Source organism: Juglans regia, chromosome 11 (genome assembly GCF_001411555.2).
Source record: "Juglans regia cultivar Chandler chromosome 11, Walnut 2.0, whole genome shotgun sequence".
Lineage (NCBI taxonomy): Eukaryota > Viridiplantae > Streptophyta > Magnoliopsida > Fagales > Juglandaceae > Juglans > Juglans regia.
Genome location: NC_049911.1, coordinates 7745954 through 7762372, shown reverse-complemented (window position 1 = coordinate 7762372; position 16419 = coordinate 7745954).

Below are 16419 nucleotides of genomic sequence, written 5' to 3'. Positions count from 1 at the left end.
TTTGAAGGTGTTCTTGCCCAAGTGGTCAACTTTACCACTTCACATGTTGTTAGGCATGCTCTTGAGGAGAAGTTCTCCTCAAGATCTCGTGCCAAAACCATGCAAATTCGCACAGAATTGGCGACCGCTACCAAAGTCAGTAAAATTGCTATTGAATATTTTCTTTTTGTTAAGAAACTAACCGATGAGTTAGCTATTGCAGGCCAGCCCATGACATGGGAAGATGCCATAAAAAACCAAGCCACTCGGCTCGAAAATGTTACCATCGCTTTGATCTCTCTTATCAGGACTCCATCAAAACTGAAAACAAACAAGTTATGGTTGCTTCAAATAGTGCAAATTGGGAAACTGAATGGCACATGAACTCAGGTGTCGCTCACCATGTTACAAATGATCTCGGAAACCTGAACCTCAAATTTGAAGATTACAATGGTTCAGATCATGTTCAAGTGGGAAATGGCCAAGGTTTGCACATCACAAAAATCGGTTCCTCCCAACTCTTCCTTTGTTCTTCATAAAGTTATTCTCGTTCCTGAAATTCAAAAGAACTTATTATCCGTGCAACAATTTTGTGTTGATAACCATGTATATTTTAAATTTCACGACAAATATTTTCTTGTGAAGGATTACTTGGGAACTTATTATGAGTTGTGCTTTCCAAAGAAGATAATTTTCAGAGGTAAGCTTGATAGTGACAACATTATTCATAGGAATAACAGAGGGTGGATGTGAGGGTGGGGTGGGAATGCCAGCTGCTAATATAAATGCTACAAATTAGGGATGAGGAAGCCGTGAGCCTGCAGTTTTGATTTTGGTTTCCATAACTAACAAATTCAAATTGAAATGTATTTAAGTACTGCTAGAAGCTAGCGTAAGATTGTAAATATTTATCTATATATACACTATGTAATCTACCAATGTTATCTATCCAAAAATACTGGTATTCAAAAATTGTGTTGCCGTTTTGTTTTTCAGAGGGGCACCAACTGTATAATTTATTTTTCTTCTGTTTTTTTCTTTTAAATGTTTTAAAATATTATTTGAAAATAAAAAATATAAATTTATTACAAAATTATTCTTTAATTATTAATATAAAAGAAAGAAACAATTAATAAATTATCAATAGCCACTCTCAACAGCCACTCTCATTGAGACTTTGGCACCGTTTGTATAGTAAAAGTATTGTTTCATTTCATCACATCATTATAATTTTTTTAAATTTTCACACAAAATATAATAAACAATTTAAATTTTTTAAATCTGAAAACAATAATAATATTAAAAAATAATATTCTAATAATATTTTATTCAATTTTTAACTTTTATCTAAAATCATCTCATCACATTTCACTATCCAAACTGTACCTTATTCTTATAACATTCCTCTAGATTACCACGACAAGCTAAGGAATAAGAGATCGAATTTAATAAATAAGCTTTAAGAGTCGCATGTGCAGTTGCTATTAAAAAAGGAATAAGAACAAGTAATAGGTTTTATTTTTCCTCAAACAAGCATATGATAGATATAATAAACAGTTACAAGATACAAGATACAAGACTCAATAGAGTGAGAGTCTCCAACAATATCACAAACCAACAAATATAATACAAGAAAAATAAAACAAAGAGGGACAGAGCCAATCACGGCTCCCAATCATTTCTCATAAAGGGGAGCCACTTGAAATGGTTTTGACACATGCAGTCTAATAAACAAATTATAAAACTAAGACTAAAAGTCGTAATGAATTGTTGTGTTGCATTTTGTTGGTATGGATTGGCTGAGTGAGACTTTCATTATCTCTTTATCTTAATCATTGGTTAGGAGAAACGGGAACATAGGAAAATAGCAACTAGAAGATGGGTGAAATCGCCTTGAAATGGTTTTGACATATGCAATCTGATAATCAAATTATAAAACTAAGACTAAAAGTCACGATGAATTGTTGTGTGCTACATTTTTTTGGTCTGGATTGGCTGAAGGAGACTTTCACTACCTCTTTATCTTGATCCTTAGTTAGGAGAAACAAGAACATAAGAAAATAACAACTAGAAGATGGGTGAAATTGCCAACAAACGACTGTCACTAGCTGTGGAGGTGAGTGTAGGCCACACGCCACTCTTGAAGAGAAGATAATGGTCAGATCTAAGAGATCTAAGGCTGTTGAGCTCAATGGTGTCGCGTGTGGCGGCGCGTGAGTCTCATGCTTGGTGTGAACAATGTGTGAGATATATGCGTCATTCTTTTAGTAAATTTTCTTTTGTCGTCCTAAGGATCAACAGCTAGAAAATCTGGTTCTGGGGCCTATGGCGATCGTAGGGGGCCGATAGGCAGCAAATTAGCGCATTTCGTTGGTATGGATGAAAAATAAACAAATTTTTGGAAGAAAAAAAATCAATGGACAGATCTTGGGTGAGCTAGATGGGAGAGGGTGGGTGGAGAGGAAACTCTACCCCCTTTGGATGGAGATGGGAGGATTATTCTGGTTTAGGCTGGAGAGAAATATTGCATCGAGAGAGAGATATGTGGTTAGAATAGAACAAGTAATAGTTGTTGCTGCAACAGAGAATTGTGTGTGTGTGTGTGAGAGAGAGAGAGAGAGAGAGAGAGAGAGAGGGGCATTGAATGGGGGAAATGTTTTAGGTTTTGTTCATAAATTAAAACATATTATTTTATTTCGGGCATTTCAAATAATTATTATAATATCTTCCACCAAGAAACATTTATGAGAAGACAATGACGTTGGACGTAGATATATATATATTATATACTAGGTGAAAGTAACGTGCAATGCACATTTGCTTAGTTTATATTTAATTTTTTTTGTTAAAAACTAATTTTTTATTAATAACGATGTAATGTTTTTGTAATTTATAAATAATTACATGTTGTGATATATTATAAAAGAAGAGCATTAATACAAGCTATAACATGGTCGAGTCTACCTCCACCGCATGCACATCCCAGAGGGTCCAGTTCTACAACCTCCACTTAAGAGACATACCTCGGTTCCCATTTACATCTCTGGCATCTCTCTTTTCCTTTGCAAATCCGAAAACATCGTGGCATAAGTTCTTCATGGAAGTAAAAACTTGTAGTGGTAATCCATAATCAATGTCTAACAATATGATGAGTAGAAGAATGAAAACTATACTGGGCTGCACAACAATGTGCATGGTGGGAAGGCTCCCTTAGATTAGAGAATTCAAGTTCAGATGCCCCATAGAGCTCAATCAACTTAAGCTTGTGTACCTTGAGCTGTAAAACAAGTAATAAATAAATTTTTAAATTGCTCAAAAAGAACAGAAGGCAACTAATTTCCCTGCCTATGTATGGTGCGAGAGACAGAGGGATCATGAATAAGGTACCTTATGCTTTTTGGCACACAAATAAAATGCTACCGCAGTAAATAAGGGGCGAGTGAAGTCAGCACTTGCATGCCGAGAAGTTGGCAATGAAGCCAGAACCGTTCCTTAAAACTGGAAAGCAAACATGTTAGCAATTGCTCACATATAAGCATTTACACAAATTGTACAGGGATCATTGACTATAAACTTTCACCATGTTGGATCAAATACTACAAAGTAATCACTAACGTGTGAAACATCTAGCAAATTGCAAAAGCAACAATCTTTATGCATACAGGAATTTTCTCAAACACAGAGACATCGTATGAACATAAAGAGAAAGAAGTTGGAAACTTGGGCAATACAAACGGAAATGGGTCTTACATAGATAAGCCCTTTTTCACAAAAGGAATGAACCTCACACATACAAATTGAATCGCCAATTCCTTTATATCGAGGTTGTTCTTGCAACACCACAAATCCAATCGGATCCAATCTAGGCCCCATTCTCACCAATACATTACAAAAAAATAAAAAAATTGTCTATGACAAAATTTTCAAAAGAAAGTAAATAAATTTTGATGAGAAGTCTAGAAGGGTGGTGGATCTACTGGATTGTTTGAGACATTTTCAGGTAATCCCAAATTGCGACCATTTGTAGGTACTTTGTTTAGTGGCAGTCACTTAAAACAAACACAAGCAGGAGACACAATCAGTATCTTGCATGATATCAATTGAAGTATCTTCAGAGTGAGGAGGAGGTGGGCAGTGTAACCAGGTTTGTAAGGCTGCAAAAATAGAATTTTTACATGAATGTCAATAAGCTGTCAATAAGCTAACATTACCTCTCAACTCATTAGTGGAACCAGCTCTTCTCGAGCAAATTCACACTATCATGCGGACAAATTTTATGTTCAAGCATGAGATCATGTTATTGAAGCAGACCCTTCACCATGTCTATGCAAAATGCAGCTCAAAAATACAAATACTTCAAATGTGCATAAGACATTTAAAAAAAAAAAACTCACTTCTATGTGAAACAAAAGGGATCATCAAGGCATTACATTCTCTGATACGAAAGGAGATACATTACCCCGCATGGTATCTATGCAACACTGGATACAATTACTCATGATACGACAGTTTATTTTGTGACTCACAATTTGCATTTGCTGTAAAATCAAAAACTCACTATAGCCATTTTCTGAAACTATAGAAGTTACTTGTGTCCATGTCTCCATGTGTATATGCAATTTTTGGATTCATACTTCTATACAGATTATTATCGAACATAGTTGAAAATGGCAAACCATTCAGAATAGATTACCAAAAGGGGATGACACTAATAGAAAATAGATTCAGCTTTAACCTTTGTCTTCTTCTAGTTTCCAGATTTTACAAAAAGGTATGCCGAAGTAGGCAGCACATAACCATTATGATCACAATGATAAAGCAAATTGAAAATATACATGCCATATGTGTGAGCAATCTAGAATCACCGATATTCAAAACTTTTGTTACTTTATTTTTTTCTCTATCTCTGAGCCTTCTCTATTTCCTACAATCTTCAAAATCATTTATGTTTGGCGAAGGATGATAATATGAACACTCAAACTGTAACGACCCGACCCTATATTTTTTTAGGGATACAATTTGAATAATTTTATTAAGGCTCTATTAATATTATTATTATTATTATTATTATTATTATTATTTACTATTATTATTTTCTGTCCAACCCTTGAATCCTCTTCATAATACAACTCTTCTTGCCGGATTTTTCTTCTATTTTGAATTTCAAACAATCTACTCACATGCACATACACATGCACGTCTATTCCTTTATTTTTTTTATCTAGGGTTTTCTTTAGGTTCTCAAACAATTTTACATATACACGTTTCACTCACCAAAGAATGCAAGCCGCCATGCCCCCATCGTGAGTCTTCCCATCGCATATCAATTCAACGCATGCACGGCTTCATCCGTTTCCTCCGCATTCAGGTTTCTTGTCCTAGGGTTTTCCTTTTTGACTCTCAACTGGCTAGGTTATAAATAGTTTAGCTCTCCTCTGCTTGAAGGGAATAGCCACTGCCGCCCACGTCTTTTTACACTCACGCACACAGAGCACTTGCCACAAACCTCCTCCCCTCAAACTGCAGCACACGTCCGAGAAGACAAGCTCCACCACCTCCCTCAAGCTCGTCCAGCAGACCACCTCTCCCTCCACCGTAAATCCCACTGCCGTGTTGGTTCACTTTTCCTCCACACACACAACCACTGCACGCCACCGGGAAACCGCAGCACCACCTTGCCGAAGCCAAGCAAACCACGTCTCAGCTCCTCCCTCTGGCCACCTCGTTGCCCAGATAGCCGAACCACCGCGCGGCCCACCCTCGAAAAAGCCATAAACCCGCTGCCATCCTCCCCTGTTTTAGCCCTAAAAAACAGAGCACTGAGCTCTTCGACCGTAAGCCACAGCTCGGCCACCCTCAGCCACAGAACTCGCCGACCAGCACAACCCTGAGGCACCCACTCCATCCCGGTAAGCCCACGACCGTCGTCGTCCCCCTCTTTCTCTCGGTTTGTTTGCGGCTTGACTGAACTCCCGCTCTCCTCCTCTCGGCGTCAACTCCCACTCTCCTCCTCTCGGAGTCATACCACCACTGCCCAGAGAACCCAGTCGCGTCTCCGGTCCTTCCCCAGCCACCCAGAGCCGCCGCGCATCAGCTTCCTCTCTCGGTGAGCATCGCACCCCAACCCGATTGCATGCATTTCCTTTCACGCGTAAACCGGATCATGCAACCCATAAATCATTCTTTTTCTTTAGGTTAGTTATATTACAAAAATGCCCCTCTATTTTATTTTCCCAAAATGCCCATGTACAGTATGTTATTTTCCAAAAATATCCTTGCTTATTTAAGACTAACGGGTAAGGCTATTTTAGTGTCGGGAAGTGTTTAGGTTTAGAAAATATAGACTATTTTAGTAGTTAGGTTTTTAAATAGAATCACTTGTTTAATTAGAAATTTATGCAAAATACGTGTTTATTTTTTATAGGCGACCGATTTCGTGCCGAAAATAGTGGATTAGCATTGCAAGGTAAGTAGCATGATCATATCCTTACGCGTATGTACAGTGAGCTGTTTGTCTTTTTATAAAAGATATTATGCATGTATGCCCTTTATTGGAAATCCCTTTTTACGTATCCAAAACATGATAAAATTATGAAAAAGTCATGATTTTATGTGAAAGATTATTCATAAAATTATTTATAAAATGCATGATTTTATGTGAAAGATTATTCATAAAATTATTTAAGAAATGCATGATTTTATGAGAGAGTTATTTCGTAAAATATTTATGAAAAATCATGATTTTATGCGATGAAACATGTATCACGACATTTATGAAAGAATGCGATTTCGTTTGAAATCTATGATACGATATGACAAGTATGTATGTGATTTCTTTTGAAATCTATGATATGATATGATATGTATGTGATTTCTTTTGAAATCTATGAAATGACAAGTATGCAAGTATGATTTGATAAAATATGTAACGGCCTATGTTATGATATGAAAACGGTACCTATGTTATGTGCATATTGCATTGCCACGTCGTGCATGCTGGTAGTGCACCCAGTATTGTTTTCCTTATGTATGGATTCCACAACCCGCGGCCACGGACGGAATCGGAATCTTTTTAGATTCGCTAACCCTAACTCACGGGGGTCAACAGTGGGTAACGGCCTATGATAAGTGAAAGATAAGTTAATGTTCATGCTCATGTTATTTATGCATGTATTTATGAATATGCACGCTTTTCAAGACACCTTATGTTTATTATGTTTACTGTATGATGTGTTGCTTATTGAGTATTCGACTCATTTTAGTTTGTTTTCATGCTTTTAAACCCCCCAGGTGATGACATTTATGAAGATGAGGCTGCAGGACAGGACTTGACTCCGGGAGGCAAGGCTGAGGCCTAGACAGATTTTGCTATGATTATTTTTATGGTTTAAATAAATTATTTTGATAAACACATAAGACTTCTGTATTTTTTTTTAATAAATGCTTCCGCAGACTTTATTTTAAATTTTCAGTATTTATTGAAGTTTGTTATTTTATGGAATTCTTTCGTATCTGGCGCGTTGTTAAAAAGGAAAAGCTTTTTATATTTAAGTTTAGTAGTAGCACACTGGCTCCTCGAAAATTCTAAAATGTCTTTTCGGGAACGGGGTGTTACACAAACTAAGCTCGTTTAGACCAGGCTGATTGGAGCTTCAAAAAGGGAGGACACTATCTCAATTCAGCCTAATTTTCTAATTATTTATGATACATTTTTTTTTTTAGAAATATGAACAAACATGTATAATGCATAGATAGACTATATATATACTATAAACATACAAAACATAGATGGACAACGACACATATTTTGAAATACCTTTTTTGCTGGACTTTCTTTTTGCATCTTCAAATGTTGTTTTTCTTTTAATTGACCAGCACATCTACAAGTCTACTATAATACCTCACCAACACTTTTGAGAGAAACAAACACAAATCTCAAGTTACAATCAATAGCTTTAAAAACTTGAAAATATAATCACCATTACCAACCAATTAGTGAGAATCAAGTCACAATATTCCTTTATTATAGCTTGCCAAGGCAGCCCTTTGTTCATGAAAATCAAATGTGTAGACATGGCTTGTAGGAGTAATGGCCCCTGCAAGTGACGTAGTTAAAGATCCACTTCCAGTCCCAGATTCCAGAACCAAACAACCAGGAACTATTTCCAAGTACATGATGACAAGGCTAATATAAGCAATATAGAGAATCTGGGTCCTGTGACTTAGAACCAGAGTCCACAATTCAGGAGTTGGAGCTAACAAGTAAATAAAACCACCCTTGTTGCAATCACATCTTCTTCTTCTCTCTTAAAATACACCTTTGTTTTGGTCTTTTTTTTTTTTTGGGTGGGGTTAATTTTCATGATTTTCTTATTTACTTTTCTAACTCCTAAATTGTAATTAGGTGTTCTCTCTTGTATACTCCCTAGAAGACACTGAAAGAGATTACCAACAACTTAGTTATGACAACGACTAACAAGCAACTTCAAAGAACCTTTTTTTAATGACAAAATAGAAGTTGCATTTAGATAGTAACAAGTTTGTAGTCAAGATACCAACTGGGCTCCAAAAACTAAAAAAAAAACTTTTGATACAATAGATATATTTCAGAACCTCCAATATGGACACCAAATAAGATAACGTTTGCACATCTATGTCACTTTGTTGCCAAAAGAAAAGCAAAAAGAAACAAAATTATACCATCTTAGGCTCAGTTGGTTTGGCATAAAGCCATTGGGGTGACAGATGTATGCTACTTTCTGATGCCACCTGATCTACAATAATGAAAACTAACAATTCTTTACATCAGAGCAGAAACAGGGGGCAATATGACAGCATGTAACATGCATAGGACTCAGTAGTTCATTTTTTTGGCAAGAAATAAATCCAACTCAACAATAATACCTTTCGACTCATCAAGCAACCCCATAAGTGCCTTGTCCTCTTCATTCCCTTTAGAAGCTTCTCCTGGCAAAGTATGAACAAGATGAAAAACTTATTATGTTAAGCTTCCATTTGCAAAGTGCAACTGAAAACAAACAATAGAGAAAGAAATAGCTTATAATTGTTGTCCTGAAGCGTGTATAAGAGCTCAGAGCTCAATCGAAAACAGATAGAATGCTCCAAGCACTAAACCAAAACGCTCAGAGCTCTAAAATATGAAAGATTTCAGCCAAATAAATAACTAACTTCCCAATAGCCATCCTCATGGGCCAACAATTCTCGGGCAAAAAATCAATTTCATTCCCGGGCACTCATGAACTAAACCGTAAAAAAGCAGAACCCTGTGGTTATATAAACCCCTAAAATTCTGTACTGGAACGGGAAAAAAAATGAAACCAACATAAATAAATAAAAATGATTTGAAATATGACCAATAAAAGGGAATGAAAATCATGAACGTATTTGCATATTATGTTGAAAAAAGTAATCTTGGCAACTGGAAAATACCTTATGATTCATGCCAAACAGAGAGTATATCACAATTGCATATACAAAACAACATTGACTCCAACAAATCAATAAATATATCTATTAGTAAATTCCACTCTCAATCTACATTAAAACTAAAGTACTAATCTGAAACGAAAAAAGAAAAAAAAAAGTTGAAAAACAAGTACTAATCCGAAAGGTCAAATCTTGTTTATGATAAAGACAAAATCTTCCATATAGAATTTGTTGCCAGTGTACTTCGAGAGCAAACCATGGATCAAAGAATCCATTTAAAAACATAAAAAATAATAATAATCTTAATACAAGAAAATATAACTTCGAAACCACAAAAAATCTAAAAAATAAAAAAAAAATGAGAAATATTGGGCAGATTTAACCTTTCGAAGCAGATTTAACCTTATGGTTAGCAGTAGTAGTGGAGGAATGGAGGCGCGAGAGGCCTTTGGAGCAACACTGAAGGAGGGATTTGAACACTCCGAGGGAGATTTTAGGGGTTGGCATACAAAAGGCACATACAAAAAGCTAATGAAACGATAAACATCACTTGGAAAAGTAAAGAGAACAACATTCAAGCCAAATCAGGAAAATATGTGGAACGGTACTGAAACCATTCTCCAAGCACCTAAGTATATCTGCAGGTTTCTTTGTTCCACCAAAAATTGGCGCCCCCGACCCCCATGTAAGGAAACACAGGAATCGAGATGCTGGGATGATGACAACACGGTCACGCATCCCAATGAAAGTACCAATTGTGTGTACATGTGACAGTGTACAATAACAATGCAGCAGATAATTAAGTCTACTAAGTACCACAATTTAAATACAATTTAAATATCAGCAGAGGTTTAAAAGTAGTTATACAGTCATCCAAAATTAAACTACAATACAGTAAAATAAAATATCTAAGCAAGTGATCCCAGATCACTCCTCGGGCAGCGCCGACTCGTCAGGCTCACCCTCATCTACATCTGTATCAAAATCTACGTTACCACAAAATGGTACCGTAGGTCAGTATAACCCAAATAATCCTCAGGAATAAAAATGCATTAATGCAACCAACATGCATGCATATGATGAAATATGCATTTTCCACAAAACATCATTTTTCCCGAAAATGATAATTTTCCAACACACGCCAAAATCCCATTTGGCCCAAAATATCCGTAAAACATTTTCCCAGAAAATGATTTACACAAAATCCAACACACACTATTTTCCCAGAAAATAGTTCATTTATCCATTATTACCATATGCACCATGGCCTCCCCTAGGGACCATCCGCACATCCTAGCTTCGTAGCGATACTCAGTTCCGTGCCCAGCGCGTTCGTGGCCAAGCACCCACTATGCAACGAGCAATGCCCAGTTCCGCACCCAGTGCGTACGTGGCCAGACATCCTCTAGTCCCCGCCAGCAGAAGGACTACGGAGTCGGCACGACTCTCTCGTCCGATCCCATTGTCGCTCGGCGACAATCTAGGGGACGTCACTCAGTATATTACGCTCCCGAGTGACCAGAGGAGCTCCACAAAGATAATGCCCCATCTCGGCTTAGGGTCGTGATACACACGCACCCAAATTCCATTCTCACATGAAAACCCAGTTTTCATAAACACATGAACATGAATGCAATACACGAAAACCCAGTTTCCTTTACAAACATGATCATGCATGAAATCATGAAATGTACATGTACCGACACTAATCAACAACCATTAATAACCAACCCAATCAAATCCAACCAAACAACTCTATTCACCAAACCATCCGACCCTCGTACTCCTCGGACTCAGTCTGGCAAAACCAATCAACAGTTCAAATACAACGTAATGTGTTAGTGCAAAAATACATTAAATTCATAAGAATTCTTTGAAAAATACTTACAGCGCTATATAGCAATTTCTGAATGATCACGAAACTGCGAGAAGTGGAAAAACAGCTGCAGAACAGTGTAAAATACACTATGGTCGTGGGTCACAGATACCCACTTTTCAACGGAGGCAAACGAAGATCCAAAATTGATAGGGTAGGGCCTAGGGAGGTAGGTGAAGCTAGTGGTGGTGAAGGTTGGCCGTGGGTGGCTGCAGAAGACCAAAATACCCAAATCAAAAATGTTGATGAATGTGCTTCACCGGTGACGGATCGGAAGTGGGGTTGGTTCCAATGGGTTGCCAAGAGGTCGAGGATGAAGTTGTGAGAAGATGGTGGCCAATGGTGGTGCGACGGCGGCGCAGCGGTGGAAAGAGTGACGCGACTTGGAGAGACTCGTGGTGTCTAACGGCGGCGCGAGAGGGGCTGGAAATGGAGGGGTGGCGTCGCCGGTGGCTGGGGGAGCTGGGGAGCCGGGTGGTGTCGACCACCGCCGGCGCACGGCGGCGGGCTAGGGGAGAGAAGGATCGGACGGAGAGAGAGGGAGGGGATGTGTTGCGCGGGAAGCCAAGGGAAGAAGAAAGAAAAGAAGAAAAAGAAAAGAAAAGAAGAAAGAAAAAGAGAGGAAAGAGAAAATAGAGGGAAAGAAATGAGGTCCAGTCTTCACATTTTGGGTCACAAAAATGATCTAATGGAAACGATTTTAAAACAGCTAGTGAAATAAAATATTTCAAACGCAGTGATTAACATGAAAATAAATAATTAAACCCAATAATAAGTTAATTTAATTCGAGAATAAATTTAAACACATAACAATAATTAATTTAAAGAAAGCACTTCAAAAATAATTTTCGTAAACTAAAAATCATAAAAATAACCCAATTAAAAATCTAATAATTTTAAAACAAGAGAATAATGTTTTGAATAAATAAAAATAATTCTTCAGTAAAAATACACTAAAATACGGGATGTTACAAAAAAGGTCTAGATCTCTTGGAGCCAATCGAAGGAAGGTTAATTTCTTGAATGGTGAAACCATCCTTCATGCACCTTCTGTTGAATTTTATGTTTGTAGCTTCCTTCCTCTGTTTGAATACATTCTGCCCTGCTATTTTCAGGAACTCTCATGTGGAAGACGAAGTGAGAGCGATGAATACGAAGAGGCGTTTGGTGCTAGAAGCGTTATTTTCCTCTCATAAATATTCTTTTATAGCAACCAAATGGGACAAGTGAAGTCTGATGGCCCAATGGATTTAACGGAAAATAATTAAAATTACTTAGTTTCATTAAAATAAGAAATTTTTGTTTGATAGCCTCTTTATATATATAAAGAGATATATATACTTGGGGATAAGGATGAATATAAAATTAAATGGTTCAAGAATATATTTATTTAAATTTATAAACAAGGAGAAAAAAATTATTTAATAAAAAATAAATAAAATTTAATAGGCAAAAACATAAGAACGTAGTTTTTAAATTTATTTGTTATTTATAAAGAATATATTTGTGATTGATTATTCAAAGTAATTAATATATTTTGTGTCGGTTATTTTTTCAGGTTTTTTACTTCAGTATTAATAATTCAACAATGTTATACATATATATTAAATGTTTCTTTTTAATATTTTAATTACTTTTAAGTCACGTACTTTAATTTTTTTATATTTCGAATTAATTTTCTTTAATTAAAATTATATAAAACTATAGGTTGTAAAAAATAATAAAAAATATAAATATGTATATGTATATATTTATATACCAATTTGTGAATAACACTAATTATGACAAATGATATTTTAATTTATTAACTTTTTTTAAAATAATATTATATACAATTTTAACGGTATAAGTCCCGTCTATTAAAAATTAAGAAAAAAGGATCCACTGCATGAAACTAGATTTTTCATGTGGGTCCGAGTGTTCACCACTGATGTAATTTCCAGCAATGCCTCGTTCCTCGTGCTCAAGGACCAACAACAAAAATAAAGTCTAGGGGAATCTAGTGGGGCATACCTCCGACGTTTAAATTAGAAAGATAATCCATCTTATTGATAACAAAGATCAAAGGGAGAGAGATGCCTGGAATGTACCTAGTGACCCATTTATAGAGATTATGAAGCTCAGTATGGTATAATTCTTTCGAGGGCTCGATTCTGGGGACTTGATACAATAACATTCCTTCCAGCGCATGATTTTACTGTTAATAGTGCCATCCTAGCATGAGTATACCGTCCGCTTTTATCTTTGCAAATCTTAAATTTGATTAGGGAGGAATCCATATCGAGTATGATTCCAGGATTATATCAATAAAATCATACAGTGCAATGCATTAAGTTTATCCTTCGCCTCATCTCATGTGGATTCCTTGTGACTATCTTTGCTGCGAGCTGCGCACTCAAGTTTACTCATTATTCATATCCAGCTGATCTTTCCTTGCCCACAATGTGTATTTGTCCCAACAGTCAACCCGTAAATTCTAATCGAACATGTGCCAGTGAGAATTTTCCTTCTTTAGAATTCACTCTTTTTAAACATGATTTTTTTTAGAAGAGCTAGTAACCACCCACATAGCAGCCCCGTTCATTAAAAAACTCTCATTTTTTACGGATGAATACCGTGGTAACAAAAAACACTTGAGATCAACAACATATCCATTAAAATCCCCATGCATCAAACCAACTAATAAAATAAAACAAACCTATACGAAGACCAACCAAAAAACCATCTAAACATGCCTAATATAAGCCATACCATCTTATCCAATCTATACAACCCTTTGATAACTCTAGGAAGCTGAGAACTACTTGTAAACAAATTATTCCTCCCCATGGCACCCTGTCGAGCCAACGCATCTGCCACTTTACTACCTTCCCTATACAAATGTTTTATAGAATAATCTACTCCCTCTAATAAGCCATTAAGCTTCTCCCAAAAATCCTACAAATACCATAAATGACATTTATGGAATCTTATCCAATTCACTATAATATTCGAATCACATTCAATATCAATACTGTTAAAACCCATATGTTTACAAATATTTATTCCTTCCAATTAACACTCCTTTCAATTTAGTTTCACTATTAGTACAAGAACCAAAAATTTAGAAAAACCAAAGATAATCAAACCTGTACAGATGTTTCTCTATACACATGTCCTTTTTTTTGTTTTATGTGGTATCTACGCCTTCACTCACTGCCTTGTCATGTAGGGCAAAACTAGGTAGCATGCCTAGCACGTCTCTGCATGCAATGTAGAATATGGGAATTGCTTGGTGTGCTCTTCTCCTTCTGACACATGGCACCTATTCTTGCCTATAACTTTTGCATTCTTAGACATTCTATCTCCACATAACCGTCACTCCCTTTCTTATTCATTTACTTCTTTTTCTTGTTACGAGTTGTCTCCATGTTTGATTATTACTCTCATTTTCTGCCTTTCAAGCTTTCACAATTCTTCACCTAGATGGCTCCCTGAAATGCTTCTCATTGTACTTCTCATTCGTGTTGAACATCGGGTGGGCCCCATGTTCTATGGTCCTCTCAACTTGTTACCTTCGAGTGGAGTCGGTGGGTAGCAACGACTTCCCAATCAGAGTTGAAATCCATGATGGAATTGTTTGGCATCCTTGACTCAGTGAGGAGAGTCTTCCAAACTCTCTTGATGGTATATTCAATCCCAATTGATGCTACATCGACATGCCCTAGAGGGGGCAGAGGCTTCCCTCTTGCCTCCCCCTTCTTAACGTTGTAGACTATTTGCACAATGCTCTTACTCAGCTTTTACCCAATGCTTGGAGAATCCTCTTGTCTTACTATGTGGTGTCGAGGCAACCTCTTGAAGTTGCTAGAATTGAGAATCTAGACTTGACCACCCGTGGATTCTTCCACATCCATGGCGTAAGAAGGCACGATGACAATTAATGCATCTTTCACTTGCACACTAGTTATCGAGTTATCCAATAGGAGTCCCGGTATTCCCATCTCAAGAATTCGGACCAAAAATTCTTCATCATGTCCAAGGAAGGTTGGGATTTCCCTTTGGCAAGGCCTCCCATCATGAGTTTTCGATCAACACTTCTTGACGTTTCATCCCAAATGGCTGATGTAATGCCCCGTTCCCAGAGGTCCAGAGAGTTTGCTCTTAATACTTAAATATCAACTTCAATAACACAACTATAAAATCCAGAAAACTTCATAAAATGTTAATCCATTTAATCAACCCAAATATTTATGTTCCTTCATGGGGACAACAAAGAAATTCTCAATAACATAAATTAAAAACCCTCCAAAGACTCAAAAATATCCTTAACTCATAAAATCAAAATAACCGAAAATAAATCAGTTTACTAACTACGACTCTCAAATAAGCACTTGTACCCTCAGACACTTATTCCACTACGATCATCACACATTGCTAAAACTTCCTACGCTTGATCTCTAGCTGAACCATCAAAATTATCTGAAAAATAATTGGAGATAAGGGGTAAGTTATCAACAACTCAGTAAGCAGAGAACATATACCAGTGTGTAAACATGAGCATTTACAGATATCAGAATGCAGAACAAAACATTTTTATTTTCAGAATGCAGAAGCATAACATGTTATCAAAATATCAAAATGAAGATTTAGAAATAATTTTAAAAATATCCTTTGGCATAGCATAAATGATCATCATCATCATTGGAACATCATATCAGAACAGAAGCCATGTATAACCCCTGTGGTATGGTTGTGCATCTACGGATAGCCAAGCAGAACATAAATCACTTTGTCACCAAGGTGTGCACTCAAAACAGAGACCACTACTATAATCTGTGGCAGGGCCGTATCCATTATTATTACTCGTGGTTGGGCCGATCCACTATTATTACCCGTGGTTGGGGCGTATCCACTATTATTACCCGTGGTTGGGCTGTATCCACTATTGTAACCCGTGGTTGGGCCATATGCCACTACTATCACCCATGGTAGGGCTGTAACTGAACAGAGCGAAAACAAAATCAAATTCAGAATCAAAGAGTCATGCCAAAGGTTTTCAGAAATCACGTCTTATCCAAATAGAGTACTGAACAAAATCTTCAGAACAGAACAAAATCATATCACAACTTAATTTA